A 21,754-nucleotide genomic window follows, 5' to 3' on the forward strand; every position below is an offset into this window, starting at 1 on the left:
GGATAACCTGCAGGAAGGTAAATTATCTATTACAATGGTAGCCTATTGTGAAAGTGTTTGAGCAGTTAGAATATTATGCACAGTTTTGGAGGCCTTGATTCAAATTCTTATTAAGGGAGGGCAGTTCTGAATATGCGCCGTTCTCCTGAGGTTGCCTTTTGGGTGCTGCACATACAAAGGTACAGTTGAGCTCCATGCATTTAGGGGTTTATAAGGGTCAACATTTAAGACATTTGCTGGGCCAGTCCAATATATTTTGTTGCCTGAGGCGGAGCTGAAAATAGTGCCTTCTTTCCCACACAAGCCGAGGGTCGTATAGTACCCAAGACTGCTGCTTTGGCACCTGAGGTAGAAAAATCCCACAAGCGCCTCTCCTCCCAACTGAGCAGTAAATATGCTTGTGTATTTATATGATATAAAAATATTTAACCACAATTCGCCTGCCTCTCCTGAAAGTTCAGAACCGGCTGCTGCTGCCTCACTCTGCCAAACTGCAGGACTGACTTTCAACCTCGCCAGCCCCTGAGATATTCAAAATGCTGTTTTCGTGCCCTTCTAACTCCTCAGCTTGTTCCGAGCGTGCCGCTGCCTGCCCTCTCCGTGGGTCGCGCGCCGCCCTCCCATTCATCTGCTCGCTCGCTTGCTTGTGTGCGGGGAGGGCGGGGGAGGCGCGCGCGCGCCTTTTTAACTAGCGTCTGCTCGCTTGTTCGCGCGCGCAAAAAAAGAGTCCTTTTTTTTTTTTTTTAGCTGCAGAGGCTGCGAGCTCGCCCGCAGTGCGCTCGGGAAACCGGCGGTGGCGCTCGCGCCTCCCTTTCTCTGGCTCTTTCTTTTTTTCTCTCTCGCTTCCCTCCCCTCCTCCCTCCTCTTTTCGCTTTCCCTCCTCCTCCCCCCGCCTCGCGCTGCCTTTCCTGCCCGGTGCATTCTCCGATTAAAGGGAGGAGGAGGAGGGCAGAGAAGGAGCCCGGCCGCCATTTTTTTCCCCGAACAGAATTTAGCAGCAGAAAAACAGCGGCGGCAGCGCCACCTCCGCGCCCGCTGCGGCTGCCCTGCTGTCGTGCCCGGGCGGAGGGTAGGGCGCGAAGGCACAGGATAAAAGGGGGCGAAGACGGGGAGAAGGCAGCGCCGCAGAGATTATTGCACACTGTGCCCCACTTTGAAGAAGAGCGAGCGAGCGAGAGACCCTCCTTTGCAGTAGGAGGAGGAGGCGGAGGCACCGCAACAGCAGTCGCCGCCGCCACTGGGGGGAGGAAAGAGGAGCACCTTCTTTCTCCCCCGCCGCCGCCTCTTCTTCCTCCTCCTCCTCCTCCTTTTCCTCCGGGGTGTGGGGTGTGGGGGTGGTTGCAAAAGAGGAGACAACCTTCTCCCCCCCTCCCCAAATCCCTTCCTTCCCCAGCCCTTTTCCTGCCCGCCCGCCCTCCTTGCCTGCAGGAGAGCAGGGAGCAGGCGGGCAGGGAAAGGGGAGCCGGGGCTGGGAGGAAGGGGGGGGAAAAGGGGGAGCGGGCGAGAAAGAAAGAAAAGCAGCGGCGACGAAGACGACTACGGCGGTGGGAGAAGCAGAGGCGGCGGCGGCAGTGAAGAGAACTCGGCTTCACTCGCCTTGTTTGCAAACTGCGCCCTTTTTATTTTTTTTTATTTTTTTTGCACCGGGCCGGATCCGCCCGGACTCTGCTCTCGGCTCCATCACGTGGTAGGTGCCGCCGCCTGCTTGCTTTGCTTTCGCCCGCCTTGCTCCATTGCTGGCTTGGCTTGGCTTTCCCCGTTGCCCTTGCTCGGCCCTTCTCTCCCTGCCTTTGTTAGCGCGGCTGACTGGCTGCGCCCTCGGAAGCGCCCTCGGCGGCCAGAAAACAACTTATTTTTACCCCCCTTTCTCCCCCCCCCCAACACCTTTGCCCTATGTTTCCTATACCGTTGCTTTTAATTTCTGGTCCTAAGATGTACCCTCTAATTATGTTTATTCCTCTCCTCCCGCCCCCCCTCCTTTAAGCATAACAGCGATGATAATAAACTTCCCTGCCCGCTTTCCTTCTTCTCCAGCCCCCGGTGCCAGGCGCAGCCAGGCTCCCAAGTCTCCGTGACGAATATTATTATTTTTTGCCCTGCTACTTTCTCGTCGCCGTCGTTGGTTGTTGTTGCGTGTTACGGGTTCGCAACTGTCCGAGGCGTTTGCGGTGTCCTGCACCTAAAATGCAGCTCCCCTTCTCTTGCCCCCCCCCCACCGCGGTGCTTTAAAAAGCCATGCAGTTTGGTGTAATCGCGCTTTATCAGGTGGCAAAAGAACGTTCAATCCTTAAAATCGATCATAGTTGAGTGCGGGTGGTAGATTACGAGCACTCTAGCCGGTCTCTTTACGGTTGGGGGGTGGAGGTGGGGGGGAGAAGCGAGAAAAAGGAGGTGGGTTGACTTTGTTTGGGAATAGAGACGACCACTCCCGCAGTGCTCACTTTACAATAGAGTAAAGCACTTTGCACAGTCAAAGCGCTGTCTTAATGCCCACCATAATCGCGTCTCTCTCTCTCTGCCCCCCCTCCCGCTTAAGTGGCTTTAAACAAAAAACCTAGCCCGACTCTTTTGAGACTGGTGTTTGTATGTGCGTGTGCGCGCTTAGGCGAAGTATTGCGGCTCCATTGCATGAGCGAGGGGGAGGGGGAAGAAGAAGAGAGGCTGGTTTCTGATGGCGCCACTTTAAATTGAAGGCTTCCCCCTCCTTTAGCAAAGAAAAGAGAGCTTCCCAACTGGAGTTTCTTTCTCTTTGTGTTTAGTGTCTCTCTCCTCCTCTACCCCCCTCCCCCTATTCATAAAACATGCACGCCTTCCAGTTTGCTACTTCTCACCAGCATTCGAACGCCGGCGCGCCCGAAGTTCCATCACAGCCTTCTAAACCCATCCCCAGTTTCCATTCTCAAACATCTTGCGCGTGTGCGCCTGTGTATGTGTGTGTGCGCGCGCGCCTGTGTTGGAGATCTCGCCGTCACGTGGCTGGTTGGCAGTCATTTTTTTGTGTGCGCGTTGTGGTGACTGCTTGCTGTTGTATGGGTAGCTTTGTTACTACGGTCAACAACAATGAATTTGTTTTCCCCTCCCCCTATTCTTTCTCTCTCTCTTTTTGGTCGGTTCGTTTCTAAACCGACTTTCATCTTAGTGGTGGTGGGGACACTCTAGCCAAACAAACTCATGTATACGTTTTGAAGAAACCAGGCACAAATTGCATAACACTTCTTTTGCATAATCTTTAACCCGTGGGATTTGCCTCTTTATTTTAATAGGGCCTGTAGATGAGGTGTAGAGTTGGGTCACGTGTAGTAAGTAGTATGATAGTTATGCCAGTAAACGTGGCTTCTGTCACCATCTCACTATTCAGTGTACTTACTCTGAAACTTACTTGTAACAGCTTAGTGTATGTTAACATACCTCCCCCTTCCCCCATTTGTTTGAACTGCATAGTGGCTGTTTCATTTACAAACTTGGTTTTGTCTTAGTGAGCCATTTGGCATTTGATGTTGCTTGCCTGCCTTTTATCACTAATGATTTAGAATTGGCGGGAATGTTTCCACCCCCCCTTAAACTGTAAACAATTCCAGTTCACTAAACTTTTTTGCTTAAAGATGTCAAATTAAAGAATGTTTTGTAAATAATGATGCTGTTGGTTGACTGGTCTGCTGCAGAATCATCTTAAAATAAGATATGTCAATTAAAAACAAGGTTACCCATACAGTATGTTTTTTGGGGGGGGTAGGGGTTATCTACTGTAACTGTACTTTGATGAAAAACTTGTTCAGTGCTACAGATTTTTTTTTTATCACATGAAATTAATTGAATAACATTTCCCATTTTTTATGGCTATGTTGTGAATGTTAAGTTGACAACAATTTGGGCCTCTTTCTCTCAAGCTGTTGCGTCATGTCATGTGATGCTTGCTCTGTGTCTATGATACGTAATTCTAAAAATAAGGCTTAGGTAAAAAGCTCTCCCTTAGAAGTTAAAACATGTTGTGAAAGTGAAGGAGAGTACTTCTGGTTGTGACAGGCTCACAAAAATTCTAGAAGTAGATCCTTGTGGCTTACTGATCTACGTAGAATTTTCTCTCTGTGGGGTAAGGTAAATATATGACTTTTAAAAAGAACTACTCTTTGTTGGAAAAATACTGTAACACCCCTGTATCAACAGATTAGACATTAAGGCTGTGATCCTAAAGTCAGTTACTAGGGAGTAAGTCCCACTTACCAGAGTGCAACTTCTGAGTAAATATGTGTAGACTTGTGCTGCACAGCAATTGGAGTTAGTGGCTGTCGTCAAAAAGGAACTTGTGAGTGGTTGCTGTAGTCAGACATTTAATAAAATGGTGTTTAGGTGTCATTGGAAACTGTTTAACTTAAACTTCTGCTAGAATCTAGTGTAGCAGGAAAAATTCTGCCAACCAAGTAAGCCTGATACAGTAAACACCTCTGGGTTCTTGTCTACAATATGGGGGAATATATAGTGAAAATTTGGTAATGAAAGTGAAATAAGTGTGACAGCTTGGGCTGGATTATATGTGTGTATTATGGTGTGTGATATATGGTTTAAAATGTCTCTATTTATATTTCATAATGTCACAATAGTGTTGGTTGTAGGACAGTGGCATTACATAAATTAAGAGCGTGAAATCTGAGGAAGTGTGAAGTTTTTTGTTTCAATTAGAAGTTGACCTCAGCCCATAGGAGTCCTGGAAGGCAATGTGCCGGCAGATAAACAGGACTGAGTGCTCGTTCTCGGGGTGCAAGGGGATTCTTATTTATTAAAACTGTACTTATGAATGCATGTATTCATGCGTTTCATGGATAGTGTCATTTCCCTCCTGAACAAGCAATCTTTTACGTACACAGGCTGTTGCTGAGAGTCTGTTTCTATAGGCAAATTGAATTATTTGGATTTATGAAATTCTGTTACTGCTTTCATTGACTTGTAATAAATTATTTTGGAGAAACTATACTTCTGTTAGGTATCTCCACTATAGTCTGCATAAGTCCCCTGGAACTTAAAACATACACACTTACCTGGGAATAAGCTCCATTGAACTTATATCGGAACTTAATTCTTTATACAGAATTGCACTCTTGTATCATAAGCTTTCATAGGTGAGGGCCTACTTTGCCAAGTACATAAAGTGGGATTTGGTCACAAAAGCTGAAGTAACAATAAATTCGTGTTGGAAGTGCCAGAGGGTTCATTTTTGCCTCAGCAGATGGCTTCCCAACTAGAATTAGTTAACAGTGTGATGCCTGTTTAAGAGTTAAGGCTTGGGTGCCCAATATATAATGATAAAAAGGTCATTTAAAAAGAAATATATGGTGAATTCTAATGGTGAATAGATGTTAAATTCTGTCGACTTAATAGTACATGCAGGTTGCTGCTCAAAACTTGTTTTTAATCTCATTTGAAAGGCCCTTGCAATCAACCAATCAATCATTTGAAAGACCCTTGTAATCAACCAATTAATGACAACTGTCAAGAGAAACATGCGTGTATTAAAAGTTTTTCACTCCTATTTTATGGTAGGGTCAGGCAGCTAGCAGCCTGGAAGCCCAGCCCAGCCCTCAAAGCATAACCTGGTGTTGCAATGACCTTCCTTACTATCGACCCCTTGTTCACTTTCTCCCAAGCTACGATAAGGACAAAGGGCTCCTTAACTCCCTCCTCTCTGGTGTGTACAGAAACTAAAGCTTTGGTACAGAGAGTCTTCTTTTCGTTACATACCTCGGCCACAGTCACATGATGGTGAAGCAACCAAAGGAAGTGTGGAGCTCTGCCAAGCCTCCCCAGCATGAATGGCAACAGAGGAAAGGGTTCAAGAGCCCTTTGCCTGTGTGTCTGGTGTCTCTGTTGTAGGAGTGAGTCAGTGGGTGGAGGCCCTGCTGCTTTCTGTTCAGTGCTGTTTCAGGGGCTGTCATGTAGAGGGTAAAGTCATGTTGCAGAAGGACAGATTTTGGTTGAATATCAGAGAAACTTCAGTGGCAAGAGCAGTTTGACAGTGGAACTAATTAGCCAGAGGGTGCTCTAGCTCTGGATTGAACATGGCCTTAAGATAGTCTACATGACTCCCTCCTGATTTGTTATTCTGTGATTCAGTTGAAAAATATAGAAGACAATGAGGGCTTTGCCTAATTTATTAATTAACAATTACATACTGTGTATATCAGGGGTCAGCAAACTTTTTCAGCAGGGGGCCGGTCCACTGTCCCTCAGACCTTGTGGGGGGCCGGACTATATTGGGGGGGAATGAATGAATTCCTATGCCCCACAATAATCCAGAGATGCATTTTAAATAAAAGCACACATTCTGTTCCTGTAAAAACACAAGGCAGCACCCACAAATAACCCAGAAATGCATTTTAAATAAAAGGACACATTCTAGTCATGTAAAAACACGCTGATTCCTGGAACGTCCGTGGGCCAGATTTAGAAGGAGATGGGGACTGATCTGGCCCCCGGGCCTTAGGCCTACCCATGGTGTATATGGTTCTCCTGTCTCTCCATCCATCTCTTCATTTTATCCCCACAACTGAGAGGCAGGTTAGACTGGGAGATGGTGAATAGTCCATGGCGAGGTTACTGGATGAGTGGGAATCTGTAATTACTTGTATGTTGCCTTGTTTGGGATAATTGGCTTGTAAATACAATATACAATATATGCTTTGTTTTTAAACGTATCACCTGTCTGTCCATCTGCTGAAAGGTGGTGCACCATTCAGTCAAAATCAAACGTATAAAATAAAATGTCCCCCAACAGCAAAATGCAGAGATAAAATTCAGCTCACAGTCCAAATGTCACATAAAGGAGACATCTTCACTTGCCTCCTGAGCACCGATAAGGAAGGAATTGTGTAGGCCTCGCTTGAGAGAGAATACTAGAGGATAAGCATTGTAAATGAAAATAATCAATCCAGGATCCCATCAGTCTTGATGTCACACAGAGCTATCCTTCTGTAGAATGAATCTTACTTGGAATGAAGAATTACAAAAATATTGTAGCTCATGCTCTTATTTTATTTTTTAAAAAAATGCTTCTAGGTTGCCTATTAAGGGTAACAACAAGTTTAGTTTACAAACAAAACATAGTAAAACGCAACTACATCCATAAAATCATTAATGAAGACAAACATTTAGCAGAAGAAATAAATCAAGATACGTAACTGTAACCGAACTCATCAGCAGAAGAATAAAATTACTCAGAAAGCAGACAAAAACAAGTGGGTTTTCATCATAAACACCTGGTGTGATGAGGCCTCACAGAGCTCAATTGGTAATGTGATAATGAGCACAATTGGTAATGAACAACCTATCTGTTCTTGGGTGTGGGCAAGTGAGGAGGGCCTCAGTTTTGGCTTCCAACTTGTCTACATGTGCTGTTGAATAGATTGCACTGCTGTGAGGAAGGGTGTGCACACCGCACACCATTTTTTGAATGCTCTAGATAGAAATCTACCTGAAAGTAAAAACCTGACATACTGGGATGAATGGGTCCTATCTCAACCCCACACTGCTGCATTAGCTTCTTTTTATGCAAGAGAGACTTCAGAAATGGCATGCCCCTACCTGGTGTCTGAACTGGTACCTTCATACAGTATTCTGAAATCCAGGCAGTGCCGGATTTACGTATAAATTAACGAGCTATAGTTTAGGGCCTCACTCCCAATTTTTTAAAAAGCATTTCACTATGAATATACTTCTTAATTATATTTCAGTTCAACAATTACTTTGATAAAATACATATTTTGTTATGTGCAAATGGCTTTAGATACCTATTAGGTCCATTACCATAAAGCATAGATTCAACACAAAAACCAGAGACAATTTGTTGTTGACAAAGGACAGCTGGACATATAAATGGCCCCATTACCTACAGTAGCTTAGGACCTCATCAAACCTAAATCCAGCCCTGAATCCAGGTAGGAAAGGTCTGGTTTTTTAAAAGGTGCCACAGCAATCTTTAGTCTTCAATTGAAATACAAGTATGATTTTTTAAGTAAGAGTTGGCAAGCTTGGTGGATACGGGGAATGCTGTGGATGTAGTGTATCTTGATTTCAGTAAGGCTTTTGACAAAGTCCCTCATGATGATATTGCAGAGAAGCTAGTAAAATGAGAACTGGACATGGTAAACTGATAGGTGGATATGTAGCTGGTCGACTGACTGAACCTGAAGAGTTCACGAACGGTTCCTTGTCATCCTAGAAAAAAGTGACAAGTGGGGAGCCATTGGGTTCTGTCCTGGGCCCGTTGTTCATAATCTTTATAAACAACCCGGATGAGGTATTGAGGGGATACCAATCAATTTTGCAGATGACACCAAACTAAGAGGGGTAGCCAGTGCTGCTGAAGACAGAATTTGGATTCAAGATGACCTTAACAAATTGGAGAACTGGGACCAAACTAACGGAATGAATTTCAATAGGGATCAATGTCATTTCTGGGCATCACAATTTAAGTGGGATATTGACAAGCTGGAAAATGTGGAGAGGAGTGTGGCCAAGTTGATCAAGGGTCTGGAAACCAAGCCTTATGGGGAAGGGTTGAGGGAATTGGGTATGATTAGCCTGTAAATGAGGAGACTAAGAGGAGATATGATAGCTATCTTCAGATATCTATAGGGCTGTCACATGGATGATGGAGCAAGTTTGTTTTTCCTACTTTGGAGGGTAAGAGAGATTCAAGTTACAAGAAAGGAGATTACAGTCAAACATCAGGAATAAGTTCTGCCAGGAAGATCTGTTTGACAGTGGAATAGACACTCACGAGAGGTGGTGAACTCTCCTTCCTTTGAGGTTTTTAAGCAGAGCTTGGATGGCCACCTGTCATGGATGCTTTAGTTGCGATTCCTTCATTGCAGGTGCTTGGACTAGACGACCCTGCGGGTCCCTTACAACTCTACAAATCTGTGATTCATCATTTTTTTAATGGGAAAGCTCTCAACCAAAATAATTTCAAATTAAGATAAAGAACACAGTTAAGACTGGGATATTATATTCAGTGGCACCTTGTTTAGGTAGTTCTACACAGACAGGCATTTCTTGCATGTATATCTGTTTTTAAAACTCTTGGTTTTATCTATATTTTGAATTTTGTTTTTATTCCTGTTTTAAAAACAAATATTTTATGCAATGTTATGTAAACATCTTAAGATTTTTAAAGACAAGATATATATAAATCTTGCTAAATAAGTAATTCTCCTTGAGTATTCGTTTCAAATGAAGTGGCTCAAATACCACTTGAATTGTAACTTTAAGACTCTCTGCTTGAAACATTTATCAGACTTTTCACATACCCATAGCTATTCTTAGGTTATTCTTTTCCAAGTTATCTTTCTCATTTAGGTATATAATTTTGAAATATACCCTCTTATATTCTTTAGAAGTTGGTAATACCTGTTTAAATGATTCTGAGTGGCTAGGGAGTGTTATTAGACATCCTTCCTCTATTCAACCATTCATTTATCCATACTTGTCCTTCCAATGTTGCTAAGCTATTTTTTATTGGAACAGTTGTGGTCACTCTTTGATTGCTGTTTTTGATGTGCTAATTTTGTAAGTATCAGCCTATACATTTATCCAAATGTAACTCTTAACTTGAGGCTTCTGGAAAAGAGTAATGCATTGAACTGACTATATAAATACTGTACAGGATTTAAAAAAAAACTTTTGAGGATGGAATATCCAAGAAGCTATGTGCTCTTGGCCTGTAGCACTTTCAGTTCAAGAATGAAAGTCAAGAGGTTTCACTTTTCCAGTTAAACACAGTTATTTTGCTGTAATTCAAATACTAAAGGTGTTTAGCATTGTGGTCATATGTCTGAATAATGGGAGGAGTAGAAGGCTTCATCCTTACAGCAGCCCATGCAAATCCTTAATGGTCTGCTGTCTCCTATGTGATAGGATCTTGCACGCTCAGTATAGCAGATATGAATTCATAAAGCCTGTGAATGGGGTTTGCAGGATCAGGGCCATTGTCTCCTTTGCATAGCTAATGCTCTTTTGTGGTGAAGGGGCGAGAACAGGTTTGTGGCTGGAACTACAACTGGAATTGCCTTCACTGTAGAAATCTGAAAAAAAGTTATTAAACGTTTGCCACTCAATAAAGGACTGGATGAGAACCAACAAACTGAAACACAATCCAGATAAGACTGAGGCACTGTTAGTGGGTGGTTCCCTAGACTGGATGGGTGGGAGATCTGCTCTTGATGGGGTTACACTTCCACTGAAGGAGTAGGTTCGTAGCTTGGGGGTACTCCTGGATCCTTTGCAGTCGCTCAAGGCTCAGGTGGTCTCAGTGGCCCAGAGTGCCTTCCATCAGCTTCGGCTGGTGACCCAGCTATGCTCCTATTTGAACAGGGATGGCCTAACTACTGTTGTCTATGCTCTGGTAACTTCAAGGTTAGATTACTGCACTGCGTTATACGTAGGGCTGCTTCTGAAGACAGTTCGGAAACTTCAGCTAGTGCAGAATTCAGTGGCCAGGTTGCTCACCGGAGCAATACGGTTTGAGCATGTTACACTGATCCTGGTCCAACCGCACTGGCTACCAGTTAGTTTCCGGGCCCAATTCACAGTGCTGGTTTTGACTTAGGAAGCCTTAAACGGCTCAGGGCCACAATACCTCAAGGACCGCCTTTTTCCATATGAACCTACCCGGACTCTGAGATCATCTTCTGAGGCCCTTTTTTGTGTGCCACCTCCTTCAGAGGTCCGGAGGGTGGCAACACGAGAACGTGGCTCCCTGTCTGTGGAATGCTCTCCCCAGGGAAGTTCACCTGGCGCCTTCATTATACACTTTTAGGTGCCAGGCAAAAACATTCCCTTTTAACCAGACCTTGACTGACATCCTATACCCTTTTAAAATGTCTTTTTTTGGGGGGGGGTATTGGGTGGTTGTTTTGATTATGTATTTTGTGGTTTTATTTTTTGATTTTATTCTGTGAATAATAATAATAATAATAATAATAAATTTTATTTATATCCCGCCCTCCCCAGCCGAAGCCGGGCTCAGGGCGGCTAACAACAATAAAACAGTACAAAAGTACAGCATAAACAACAGTCTAAAATCATTCGTTATAAAATTAATTAATTCAAGCCACTGGCAACCATTGGGCCAGAGCTCCGCGAAGATTGCGAGGGAGGGAGTCAGGCTGGAACCACTCTGAGACCTCCGGGTATAAGAGTGGTATATAAATTCAGTTGTTAATAAAAATAATAATGGGAATGTAGCAATTTGTCATGCATTGCTTGTGTAAACTACTAGTCTCTTGCTGCATTTTGTATTGTAATATGTGAGAGGGGCAGCCCCAGATGTCCTAAAGGATGTGGTTTCTGGAAAAGGCCCTCCTTAGATCAGGGTGATGGTTATTAACTGGGATTGCCTATCTGAGGCTGATTATCTGGATCTGTTTCTGTCTAGTTTCAGGCCTGGTTTAGCACAGAAACTGCCTTGTTTACAGTGTGGGTTATCTATGCTGAGAGAGGGATTAGGGAACTGATGCCCTGTTGATTTTTCTTGGACATCTCTGGCTTTCACTATTGTGATAGTATTCATCTGGTTTAAGGATTGAGGTTCACTGCATTGCAGCGGTTTTGTCCCTGTCTGGATGGTTGATTCCAGAAGTTGGTGCTGAGTGTGTTGTTTCTCAGTTCCTTGGCATTTATGCTGTGGATATCTACATGAAGTCATCCATGTCAGTGTGCTGTTGACACCCAGGTCTCTTTCTCAGTCCTTTACATTGGATTCAGGTGAGGCAATAGAAGTGCTGAATGGGTGGCTGGGCTTAATCATGAGCTGAATGAGGGCCAATAAACTGCAACTCCATCCTGACAAGACAGGGTTACTGCTGGTAGGTGCACCACTTGTGTCAGTAGGTGTTTGCCTGATTTGGACAGGGTTAAACCTGGAGAAATCAGGTTTAAAATTTAGGGAGCGCTCATTGATCTAGCTTTGTCCCTGCAGCCTGTGTGACCTCTGTGGCATTGAGTGTCTTTTGGTTGAGGCTGGTAATCCTTTATGGACAGGGGCAGCCAGGCGAGAGTAACCTATGCTCTGGCACTTTGCAGGTTAGATTACTGTAATCTGTTGCGTTTGGAGTTGCCTTTGGAAACTGTCTGGAAGCTGCAGTATAGTTTGCAGCTGTTATGCTGCAAACTGGGACCAAGCAATGGGAACATAACATTGCTTGGCACCAAAACAAGTTGCTGGTGCTTGTCTCCAAAACTCTGTAAGGTCTGGGATCGAAATGCCTGAAGGATCACCTGCCTCCATATAGCAGCCTGCCTGGATTTTTAAATTTGTGGAGGCCTTCCTCTTGGGTGACCCTAGCATCTGAAGGACCTGCTCAGAGGCGGTGATATGAACTCCCCAGGGCAGTGTTAGAAATTAGCCAGGCACGTTTTGCAACTGGAAAAGGTCCAGTTGTGACCACATGGAGATCTCCGGATGTCGGGCTGGCGACTGAGGAAAACAAAATGTCACTTAGAGAAGGAGGTGAAACATTTTCAATAAAGCTTAGTTTTATTCTGGATTGTTTTATTTGATGTTTTAATGTGTTGCAAACCGCTTTGAGATTCGTTCTTTAAAACAAAAAGCAGTATAGAAATGGAATGAATAATAATGATAAATCCCGTGGTGGTGGGGGAATGGCGCCTAGACATTCCATTGTGGTGACCACAACCCAGGTTTAAGGTGCCATTTGGCTATCACACTATATATCTGAGTTTCTAACACTGCCCCAGGGAGGTCCAGCTGGTTGTGATAGGCCCTCTACTGGAAGGACCACCGATGCATGTTTTGTTATTATTTGGTGTCAGGAAGAAAACTTTTTATTTTCTGAGGCTTTTCTAATAGCTTTGCTTCCTTTGGAATTTGTTTTATTCCATTTACATGGTTTTAGAGTTGTTGTTTAAAAACGATTTAAGGTGCTGGTTTTGACCTTTAAAGCCCTTCACGGCCTAGGACCCTTGTACCTATGGGACCGCCTCTCCCGGTATGCCCCACAGAGGACCTTAAGGTCCATAAATAGCAACACCCTAGTGGTCCCGGGCCCTAAGGAAGTCAGATTAGCCTCAACCAGAGCTAGGGCCTTTTCAACACTGGCTCCAGCCTGGTGGAACGCTCTGTCTCATGAGACCAGGGCCCTGCAGGATCTGATTTCTTTCTGCAGGGCCTGTAAGACAGAGTTGTTCCACCTGGCCTTTGGCTTAGAATCAATTTGATTCCTCCCCCTCTTTCTTTTTTCCTTTCTCCTCCAGTGAAGAGGCTGCATTTGATGTTTTAATGTTGTATTTTAATCTTGTTTTTAAGTTTTATTTTAATCAACTTGTTTTTATTATTGATTGTTAGCCGCCCTGAGCCCCGTCTTGGCGGGGGAGGGCGGGGTATAAATAAAATTTATTATTATTATTATTATTATTATTATTATTGGATTATATTATTAATGGACTGTATCTAAGCTCTCTTGGGAAAAATGTATTTGAAGATTGAAATAGAAGTTTTATAATTAATAAAATCACTTTTTGCTTCAGCAGCAATATGGTGTGGGTAATCTGGCTGAAACTGACATTGGTACAGTGGACTTCATGTTTCTCCAGCAAGCACTCTCTGTATCCAAGGAGGGCCATTGTGAAAAAGTATAATGTGGACAGTTTTAGGATTTGGACTTGCTGCTTCTGTGCTGGCGATGGAATAGAGTGTGCTTTCAAATTCACTGTTATGGGTTAGCTATGTGGCGGTAGGAAATGGGTATGAGAGTATAATTGCAGTATAAGTGCAGTAGCACTGATGCTACTGAAGCAGAGGACTTGATGCTTGAAGATAGCACATGAATAAAATTCAAAGTGAAAATAACATATCCATCCAGTATTCATGTTAGTTAGCTCAATTTGCATTTCACATTAGAAACAAACTATGGTTTAATGTGAACCAGCGCACTGCTTAAAAGGGCCCACTTAGTTGCTCCTCTGTGGCTGCTGTTGCTTGCTGTCTGAACCCAAACTCCATGGTTTGTTTCTCTCTAAACAAATCACAAATAGTAATCCCAAGAGCGAACCTTGGCTACTGCTTGTGGTTTGTTTGGAGACAAGCAATCAATGAGTTGGGGTTCAGATGTTGCAACATGCCACACTGGCTTGTTTCCTGGTAGTGGGGCATGCAGCAGCACACAGCATAGTTGCATTCAACCATAGTTGCTTTTAAATACAGTTGTGACATGCGAACCAGGCCTTTGTCTCTTGAGTCTTGGTGTTCGCAAAGAAGGCTTGCATTTTTTGACAAGTGTCAGAATGCTCGGTGAATTCTTTGCCTAATTTATCCTTGATCTCTTGGGATCCTTTTTTGGCAGTTGAAAGCATCTTGCACATTCTTTCTGAAAGTGGTACAGAGCAACTGGAAAGCTTCAGATCTCGTGTAGTGTTGTGGCTTACAGTATAAGCTAGGAAATTCCTGGTTCAAATATCTCCTTTAATTCACTAGGTCAGGCATGTCCAATTCCCAAGAGACTGTGATCTACTCCCAGTATAAAGAATCTGGCAGTGATCTACCCATTGTCATTGGAGGGAGGAGGAGCGTGCGTGGGGGAGGATTGCACAGAGTTTTTTAGCTTTTCCCCTGTAACTTTTTGTACACGATAAGGATCCCATGATCTACCAGGATCAGCTGGGGATCTACCGGTAGATCACGATCTACTGGTTGGACATCCCTGCACTAGGTAGTCTTAAGCAACCTGCTACTAACTCCATCTTCAATATAAGGATACTAGCTACACCTCACCTACTTTACAGGGAGTCATAAGTTTCCTGAGATCATTCCTGCATTAATCAGTTTGGGCAATCAGAAAGCATAAATGCCAATTGTGGCCAGCTTGCTGGTCTTGAGGCGCCAGTCTTGCTTTGTGTGCAAAAAGTCTTATGTTCACTTCACAGACTGTTTTGTGTACCAGGTGAAAGAGGAGCCATTCCTTTAATGGGGGGAGGGCTGTAGCTCAGCTTTACATGCAAAAGTTCGCCATCGGTTGCCGCAATCTTCAGGTAGGGTGGAGGAAGAATTGTTTGAAACACAGGAGGGGGCAGTGCCAGCCAGTGTCGATGATATTCAACCAGAGGAATGGAGGGTTGCATACAAGGCATCTTTTGTGTCTCCAGAACGAATGCATCAGACAATTTCCACGTATTGCTTTTGCCTGTTTGTGTCGTTCCAATGTTTTGAAGTGCAAGCTTCATTCCTTTGGCATCTCCGGAGCAGTGTGGTGGTCTTGCTTTCTGGGCTACTGTAATGTTCTTTTAAAACCTCTGCTTTGAAGTCCTGAGCAGTACTTCTGCAGCACATACCCTGTTACAAAATGTGTTAAGCACTTGGTTTTAGTGTACATTTAAAATTATAAATTAAGTATTCCTAATCACACAAGATAAATAAGTTGGGTTGTGTGTTTTTTTGCGTAGTTTGCACTCTGCCATTTTCTTTGGAAGCAGTCTAGCCCTGTATTGTGCGTTGTTTTTTTTACCTCTCCTTCCCCCTCTTCCTGCAACTGAATACTCGGAAGTGATCTTGTGCTGCCTGGCTGGCAAAAAGGAGAGTAGGCATGCTTCTAGGCATGAAAACTTTTGTCGGGGCTGACCTGAATTAATTGATCTATATTGAACGCAGGGCAGTCTGTGTAAACACCGCTAGGGAGGGGACTCTAGTTCCGCTTCGGTGAAACTGAATGTGTGAATGCCGGGATACATTTATTCCCGATTTCTTCTGAGCAGTGTTAGAAACTCAGATATGTAAGCAGGGTGGATAAAAATAAGTGATTATTATTTTTTTTGAAAAATAAATACAGTGGTGCCCCGCAAGACGAATGCAAGACGAAAGGGTTTTCCGTTTTTGAGTTGCTTCGCAGGACGAATTTCCCTATGGGCTTGCTTCGCAAGACGAAAATGTCTTGCGAGTCTTGAGATTTTTTTCCCGCTCCCCCCCCCCTTTTTCTAAGCCGCTAAGCTGCTAATAGCCTTTTAGCAGCTAAGCCGCTAAGCCTTTAATAACCGCTAATAGCGCTAATCCGCTAAGCCGCTAATAGGGTTGCTTTGCAAGACGAAAAAACCGCTAGACGAAGACACTTGCGGAACGGATTAATTTCGTCTTGCGAGGCACCACTGTAAATTGGATTTTAAAAACTTTAAATGGGATTTTTAAAATAATGCTTTGGGAGGAAAAATATTTCTAAAGATAGTTTTCTATTTAAGTTACATTATACAGTGGTACCTTGGGTTACAGACGCTTGAGGTTACAGACTCCGCTAACCCAGAAATAGTACCTCGGGTTAAGAACTTTGCTCCAGGATGAGAACAGAAATCGCGCGGCAGCGGGAGGCCCCATTAGCTAAAGTGGTGCTTCAGGTTAAGAACAGTTTCAGGTTAAGAACGGACCTCCAGAACGAATTAAGTTCTTAACCCGAGGTACCACTGTAGTCCAAAGACCATTCATCAGGAAATAAGGATTTGTTTAAGTTTTTCATGTGTACTAAAACTCAGTCTAAGTTTTTTCTGTTTGAAAATTGTTTAACCAGATCAGTTAACAAACATGAATACATATGCTATAATGCTATTGTCTTAGTTATATAAACTGTTTAAATTGTTATTAAGGAAATTATTATTTTTCTTCTTCCAATAAAGTACAGCAGAAAAGTTGTCCAAATATAAACAGTTAATTTATTAAACCTCACAATTATTTCATAATTATCTGTCTATGTCTTTCTAATAGTATAACCAAATCAGTAATTTTTGATATAACTTTAAAAACTGCTCTGAAAATTTATTATTCCAGAAATGAAACCTTCATCTGGTTGTAAATGTTAAGATTATATCAGCAGGAATGAGTCTTTCTGTAAAAAAAAATGATTTAGTCTTACCGACTAGTGATTTAAATCAAGTCTTACTGACTAGTGATTTAAATCATGATTTAAATCAATTTGATTTAAATCAAATCCACCCTGTATGTAAGCTAGGTGCCAAATAGCTTCTTAAACCAAGGTTGCAGTTGCCAAAACTGAATGCCTAGTTGCCATTTTGGGGCAAAGTCTTGTTTTCACGGGCATTCACTGACCGTGATTGATTCTCAGTTAAACATCCGGCTAGTTCGGATGACAACCTTGAGCTAGGTTAAGAGCTTTGAGAACTTAAATAAGAAAAGTCACTTGATCCAGGGACAGTCCACATGTATATTGGCCGATTCCTACCTCTTTTTCTTAATGCTCAGGCTGCACAGAAAAAAGCATTTTGGTTCCTGAAATTCATTCTAATTGTGCAGATTCTAAAGGATGGGGTATTAGTGTGTGAAAACAGTCAAGGTCCAGTGATCCCCAGGCATGCCCCACCACATGGTGGAGATGTCAGGCGCCATCCTGGCACCCAGGTATCTTCACTTGGTTGCAAGTGGCCACTAGTCAGGTGCAAACTGTGCCTGGCGCCTGGCTAATTTCGAACACTGCTTCCGAGGAGCACAGGAGTGGCTTCATGGCCACCCCAGCTTTATCCTTACAGCATTGGTTGAGTTCAAAGAGTGAGGGCCTGGCCCAAACTTTAGCTTCATGGCAGAGGTGGGGATTTGAGTCCAGGTATCCTGGATCCGGCTGGGACGTGGGTGGTGCTGTGGTCTAAGCCACCGAGCCTATTGGGCTTGCCTATCAGAAGGTCGGCGGTTCGAATCCCCGCGATGGGGTGAGCTCCCATTGCTCAGTCCCTGCTCCTGCCAACCTAGCAGTTCGAAAACACGCCAAAAAGTGCAAGTAGATAAATAGGTACCGCTCCGGTGGGAAGGTAAATGGTGTTTCCGTGCACTGCTCTGGTTCGCCAGAAGCGGCTTAGTCAAGCTGGCCACATGACTTGGAAAAACTGTCTGTGAACAAACGCCGGGTCCCTCGGCCTGTAAAGCGAGATGACGGCCGCAACCCCAGAGTCTGTGACTGGACTTAACTGTCAGGGGTCTTTTCCCTTTTTATCCTAGATCCACTGCGCTAGGGGTGGCCAGTGTGGTGCTGGATAGCAACACCCTTGAGCGTCAGATAACCGGGCGGGTGGTAGTTGTGTAGTCCTTAAACAACTGCAGGACATGACACTGGCTGCCCCTGCACACCCTACTGCTATGAAGTTTCCCATTTTGCAGATGGACAAGCAGGAAATGTTTGGCACTGGCAGATTTTGGCATCAGGTGTCCCTCCTCCCCCACCCCCACAAAGGAGAGAGTGACAAGCCATATTAGAGTTTGAACTTTTGATGAGTCATCCAGGAAGAGATTTCAGTAAGGCAATTCGGTGCAAGATTAAAGCAATGACTTACAGTCCCCAGAGCAGGTAATGTTGCCCGAGGAGGCTGCAGAGAGAAAAAAGAGGAGGTTGAACTCTGGAAGGAGGGAAGTGTGGGCAGGAGGAAGTAAAAGTAATAAGTTGCCTTTGCTTGAACAACGAAAGGTTCTGCCCTTGAGCCCAGGGTTGGGGAACTAGCTGTTCTTCCCCACCCAACTCCCGCCCAAATGCTTGGCTGCAATCCCGATAATCCCCGGCCATTGGCCATTCTGGCTGGTATTTCAACATCGGACAGGCACCAAGTTTGCCACCCCTGCTTCTACAACTGAACATGCTACACTTATCTTGCTAGTGAGTGGATAATGCAAATTAAACAACTAACCATCTCCTGAACGAAAATACAGCCCCCCCCAAAAGACACATACCGTATTTTTCGCCCCATAGGATGCACTTTCCCCCCTCCAAAAATGAAGGGGAAATCTGTGTGCGTCCTTTGGGGCGAATGCAGGCTTTCACTGAAGCTTGGAGAGCGAGAGGGGTCGGTGCACACCAACCCCTCTCGCTCTCCAGGCTTCAGGAAGCTATCAGCAAGCCTGGGGAGCCCACGGGAGTTCCCGCAGGGCTCCCTAGGCTGCGGATAGCAGCCTGCTGCACGGAGCGCGGGGCGTGCTGAAGCAGAGCGCCCCGCGCTTCGGGCAGACATCTGCAGCCTACGGAGCCCTGCGGGAGTTCCCTAGGCTGTGGATAGCAGCCTGCTGCACAGAGCGCGGGGCGTGCTGAAACAGAGCGCCCCGCACTTCGGGCAGACATCCGCAGCCTGCTGCACGGGGCGCGCTGAAACAGAGCGCCCCGTGCTTCGGGCAGATATCCACAAGCCTGGGGAGCCCGCGGGAGTTCCCGCAGGGCTCCCTAGGCTGCGGATAGCAGCCTGCTGCCTGGAGCACGGAGGGCGCCCCGTGCTTCGCGCAGGTGTCCGCAAGCCTTGCGAGCCCGGCGGGAATTTTTTATATTTTTTAAATTCATTTTTATTCATTCCCCCCCCCCCAAAAGGAGGTGCGTCCTATGGGCCAGTGCGTCCTATAGGGCGAAAAATACGGTACTTGCTGGAATTCATACTGGTATACAAAAAATGTGCATGTTTAATACAAGCGACTGGATAAGTGCATATTTTGGTGTTAATAAACATATTTGGAATCAGATGTAGACCAGGATGAATGTGCAGGCTCTTAATACTACATTTCCTTGAGAGTACAGACATACACACTGCAATGTAATTATTGACTGATATGGCCCTCGTGTGGGATTTGACCCTCATTATTCTCATTCAGTAATTCCTCTTGTGTTGAAGAAGGGAAATATTGCTGTCAAATGAAATTGCTGCCTGCCTAGCCCCCCCCCCCCTAGAAAAAGCAGATGTTTAAAAGTGTTGAAATAAATATCAAAATGTTCAGCCTTTATTTCAGCTCAGCTTGCCACAGTTAAGCACGGTGCTTCTTCGGTACAGATGTCCATAAATTGGGTGCAGTCCTATATGCCTACTTACCTAGGAGTAAGTCCCATTGAAGACAGTGGGACTTGCTTACACCCACCCACACCCTATGATTGCACAATTTGTATTTGTATAACAGTAGGAAGTGACTCTTCAGAGGCAGTTTGTATGAACACAGATGTTTACATGTTATTATTTCGTTAAATTAATATTTCAAAGAAAAATACAAAAAAATACAGCATATAATTGTTTCAGTTAAATCTCCTAACATTTGAATACCAGTGCCCCAGTCATAAAGAAAATCTCTCTCTCTCTCTCTCTCTCTCTCTCTCTCTCTCTCTCATGTTGAGTCCTTACTTGTTGCTTTAATTCATCCATTAGTAATAAATCCCAAATTTTGTAAGCCCAGTACCCAACTACAGGCATGTTAATAGATTTCAATTTTTGTGCCATTGCTAAACAAGCAGGCATTTAACACATTTGTGATTTAATTTCTTATGGAAGCATTTTATACCCTCAGAATTAATGTAACACCATGCCACTATTAAGAGATCAAAATTCAACTTTTATTCATAATCTTCTATCTTTTTATTATATTTCTGTCCAACCTTTTTCTCCAAGGAGCTCAGAGTGGCGAGCATGGTTCTCCCTTATCTCAGTTAATCTGCACAATAACCCTGTTAGGTTAGGTTGAGAGCCACTGAGTGGCCCAAGGTCACCCAGTGAGCTTCATAGCCGAGTGGGGATTTGAATCCTGGTCTCGGGTCCTGTTCCAACAAACTTAGTTTCTGGTTTTTACATACACACACTGTCCTCCCCTCCATCCCATCAGCCTTGCCTTTTGCTTTGCTATCATGTTTGTGAGATGTGGGGCTTTCTCCATAGTGGCACCTGCCCTGTGGAATGCCTGATGCAATCTGTCAGATCGCAATGCACTTTTGTTTTTAGGAGGTTGCCAAAAACATGGCTATTCAGAAAGGCTTTTGGTTGAAATTCCTCCCCACGGTTTATTTTTCAATCCTGTTCCTTGTTTTGACTCTTGTTGTTAGTTTATAAAATATTGTGGTTTTATGATGGTTGCAAGGAATAGGGTTTAAGGTTGATTTTTAAATACCGCATGGAATTTTCCGCTTTGTTACCCACCTTGAGTTCCGTTCTGGAAAGAAGACAAGGATGTAAGCTTTTAAAGTAAATAAAATGCCTGTCCTTTATTGACTGTGTTAGCCTGTTGAAACAAGCACACATACAATGTTTAATGATTTAGTAGCTGTAATCTTAATGAGCCTCCCCCTGTCCCTATGACTTCATATTTGCAAGTATTTCAGTTGATGAGGAATCTTTGGTGATAGTAAGTGGTTTTTGTTACAGATGTATAAAACCTTTGAGATGTGCTTTAGGGTGAAGATTGGTTGAATGAAAGTGTGTGCTGCAAGAACCAGGCTGCTGGTGGTGTTGTTTTCGAGGAGAGGTGCTCATTGTGCCAGGCATCTTTGTAATCAGCTGTTAGATCCACAGGACTTACTACACATTGTAGGCCTTGTTGTAGCTTCCAAGGAACAAGGGGTGTCTAGAATGGACTGAATTTCAGTCTGACTTTGTACTGAGGATGATGTCCTTCCCCACTTCATCAATTATTCCAACAATAATAGAAAAGATTTGGCATTGCTGCTAAGCCATGATGGGCCTTCTATAAAAGTTTGTACCCAGTGCCTTTTTCTATTCCAGAACGGATTACCTGAAAAATGTGTACTGGGAGTGTTTGTGAAACAAATATAAAAGTGGTGCAAATTGTTGTTTTAAGTAAAGTTAGCCTCCCAAGCAGATGAATGAATGTAATGAATGTAATGACAAATACTTAGCTTGGGGAAATGATAAAAACATTTCCCTCCCAACATGCTGTTTCCATGTGGCGTCCACAGTTGTCCACTTGAGAGAACAAAGTAAGTCTTAAATGTTGACCCCTGATCTAGTAAGT

At 44.0% G+C, this 21,754-nt stretch overlaps 1 protein-coding gene across 4 annotated transcripts in view; it reads left to right on the plus strand.

Annotated features, from left to right (window-relative positions):
• The first annotated feature begins 924 nt into the window (after positions 1–924).
• KANSL1 (KAT8 regulatory NSL complex subunit 1) overlaps positions 925–21,754 on the plus strand; it is a 133,080-nt gene continuing 112,250 nt past the window's right edge. For 3 of the 4 annotated variants that reach the window (XM_080978594.1, XM_080978596.1, XM_080978597.1), the window contains exon 1: positions 925–1,687. The gene's annotated coding sequence lies outside the window, so the exon portion shown is untranslated. The remainder of the gene's footprint in view (positions 1,688–21,754) is intronic. The other variant, XM_080978595.1, reaches the window with a different exon arrangement.

The sequence above is a fragment of the Podarcis pityusensis genome (genome assembly GCF_964106645.2).
Source record: "Podarcis pityusensis genome assembly, chromosome: 13".
Lineage (NCBI taxonomy): Eukaryota > Metazoa > Chordata > Lepidosauria > Squamata > Lacertidae > Podarcis > Podarcis pityusensis.